Below are 3,287 nucleotides of genomic sequence, written 5' to 3'. Positions count from 1 at the left end.
GATACATTTTCCTGCCTCCGTCTCCTCACTTCTGGTCGTGACCGCTCGGTCAATCCAACAAGTGATTAATGCATGTTTTAATTTCCACAAGTATCGGTACGCAGTATGGGAGTAAATGCACTTTACACTTAATATACCACTGGAGAAACTGGGCAGGGTTATTCACAATTCAGGGCTGATGGCATTATAGGCTGTTGAATAATCTGTCGCATCTGTTTCAGTTTACCAGGAAGAACCAGAACAGGTGAAGGAGTTTTGGGCTGAGCCTGTGTTTCGGGTGGGCATTTATAGGTGAATCTATGCCAAAGTCCACCATAGCCAGGTCCAGTTAGCCGTTCTCTGGCAACACCCAATACGAGAGGATCCAATGGAGATGTTGACCTCCCTGGTGGCCTGCATACATCAAGGCATACATGAGGAACTAGAGGGAGTGACCACAAGGGGTCAGCAGTAAGCAGTTTGTCACTCAAAATTCTCATTTATTGTTTTATTGAATACTTTATTAACAATTTGCAAAACAAAAAGGTATGGTGGCACAGATTTATACAAAATTACACTAAAAGGATATCCCAAATAAGTCCTAGTCTGGGTTTGTTTAAAAAATAAATGTTTGGAAATATGGTCTGATTTCTGTACTAGCTGAAAGGCACACTCCCTAGAGGCTAAGGACAAACCTTTGACCTGCATTTTCCGCATCTGCCTTTTATAGCGCCACCAGGAGGCCGACTTTTGTAAAACACATTTTTTGATATTACTCCTCCAGATTCTGTCCAAAAATCTCACAAATCGTTACACAGTATCTCTATGGTCATGTGCTCAAGTCGGATCTGTCCGATATTTCATATTCCATCCTAATTGGCTATAATTGGCTTTCACAGTTTGCAAGATTGCCCCGTTTTGAACAAATGCCTCAAATCATGAACGCAGCATGCAATTTACGTGAAATCTTTCACACATTTTCTTACTAGGCTGAGGAATATATCCCACCCTTTTCACATTGGCCTGTTAAAGCGCCATCAACAGGTTGATTTTTGCAAAACACATTTTTGGAACAAAATGCCTCAAATCATCCAATTACCATCAAAGGCGTATGAAGAAATTGCACCCTTTTCACATTGGCCTATTATAGCGCCACCAGGAGGCCACAACCTGACCTGCCCTGGTGGAGACCTGTGCCCAGAAGGGCACTTTTTCTAGTTATATATATTTCTGTAACACATTATTATAACTCTCTCATAGGCATAGCTTAATTGTACATTATTGCACATTTATCTTTTATCATTTCTATGCCTCGCATCGCGATGCATTGTGTGCTTGTAGATCTGCTATTTTTACATATGTATTCATTTACTATTTTACATAGTACATTTACTTATAGTTACTACTTTACACCACTGGCTGCATGTACTGCCCACTGTGCCCAGCACCAACCGTTGCCTGGACAACAGCATTCCTCCACAGGGCAGTGTCGTGTCCAGCTTCATCAGCAGGACTGAGCGGCCTGCTGGGCTTCCTGGAAGAGTTGTGGAGCTTGACGGCCTCATTTGCATCTCTCCTTAGAGCCTGCTTCGCTTCCAGGACAGGATAGGAAAGGAGAACTCACTGGTGAGTGGCTGGAGAAGTGCTTGGAGAAGTTCACCAAACTGCAGAACTTGCAGAAGGTGTCCTCTGTGTCGGTAAGTAGGCTAGTCCTGCCCGTACATCAGACGCTTCTCAAATAACGTTACCTCCGCTCTGTTTCTCCTATTGTCTAGAATGAAACACTCATTGATAAACAATGATATTGTTCCCATTATATTATTGTTATATTATAAGGTTGAGCTGCTACTCTCCCTCTGAAGTGTAGTTGCTATGCTGCATGATCACAAAGTTTAACTGGCCAGCCAAATTGGTTATTGTCATATTTCAGACATTAACATAGGGGACACTGACTCCACCCTGACAATCACTTGGAATTGTAGGGGTTTTGGCATAACATTTTGTTTGACTCGCTTCCACATTTGCATATTGTGAAAATATCAGATCTACATTGATTGTGAGCTTGTAGATTGGCTATTTTCACCTTCTTTTTTTGTTTTACCTCTTTCTTATATCATTTGACAATTTGGCCAATGTTTGGCCAGTTTTTATAGGATTGTTTGTAGATTACTTTTGATGCAGTAATGGTCTTTTTTTATTAAAAAGGTCTTAAAATCCTAAATTGTCGCTTCACTGTCATCTGGGACCACTGTCATCTGAGTCGAGACCGACCCACAGGTTGAGAACCACTGCAATACATCAATGTCTTCGACTTCAACCACATTTGAGAACGACTGACATAGAAAACTGTCAGGATTTAGAAGACATTTGTACAATCGTCCTCAGGTCAAAATGGGTTAAATTGTTGTTAAACATCTGCACTTCATTTGCAAGAAGTCTACACAATTAGAGAATGTAGATCAACGCCTGTTGTCTCTCCTTATTGTACCACATTCCATACAGCATGGAATTGTGGACAAAATCCTAGTATCCTCTCAGACCCAAGAGAGGCTAAATCTCGTGAAATGGTGGTCCATGGCTCAAATACCGAACAAATAAGCACCTGGTTGTACCTGGGTGCTTCTACACAACCAGTTCCACCTCATGCCATCAGGACGACAGGCTCAGAAATATTATTTTACCCACAAGTATAGGTCTTTTGAACAAACATCTCAACATACAATTATTTGATGTCTCTGCTTATCTACCATGACTACTAACAGATTTTTTTGTTTTCTGTAAGGGATGTGTATTGTGTGTACAATGTTGTCTATGGCACAAAATACATTTTACACATGAATAATTGATCTGTGGAAGACTGTAGTTGTACTGGTCAGCTCCCAGTGAGTAGAAGACAGTGGTACTGGTCAGCTCCGAGTGACCAACAGTACAAGACAGTGGTAGGCCTACTGGTCAGCTCCCAGTGACCAACAGTACAAGACAGTGGTACAGCCAAATTGGTTATTGTCATATTTCAGACATTAACATGGGGGGCACTGACTCCACCCTGACAATCACTTGGAATTGTAGGGGTTTTGGCATAACATTTTGTTTGACTCGCTTCCACAGATGCATATTGTGAAAATATCAGATCTACATTGATTGTGAGCTTGTAGATTGGCTATTTTCACCTTCTTTTTTGTACCTCTTTCTGATATCATTTGACAATTTGGCCAATGTTTGGCCAGTTTTTATAGGACTTTTTGTAGATTACTTTTGATGCAGTAATGGTCTTTTTTTATTAAAAAGGTCTTAAAAGTCCTAAATTG

Source organism: Electrona antarctica, assembly GCF_951216825.1.
Source record: "Electrona antarctica genome assembly, chromosome: 14".
Lineage (NCBI taxonomy): Eukaryota > Metazoa > Chordata > Actinopteri > Myctophiformes > Myctophidae > Electrona > Electrona antarctica.
Note: the sequence above shows the minus strand (reverse complement) of the source record.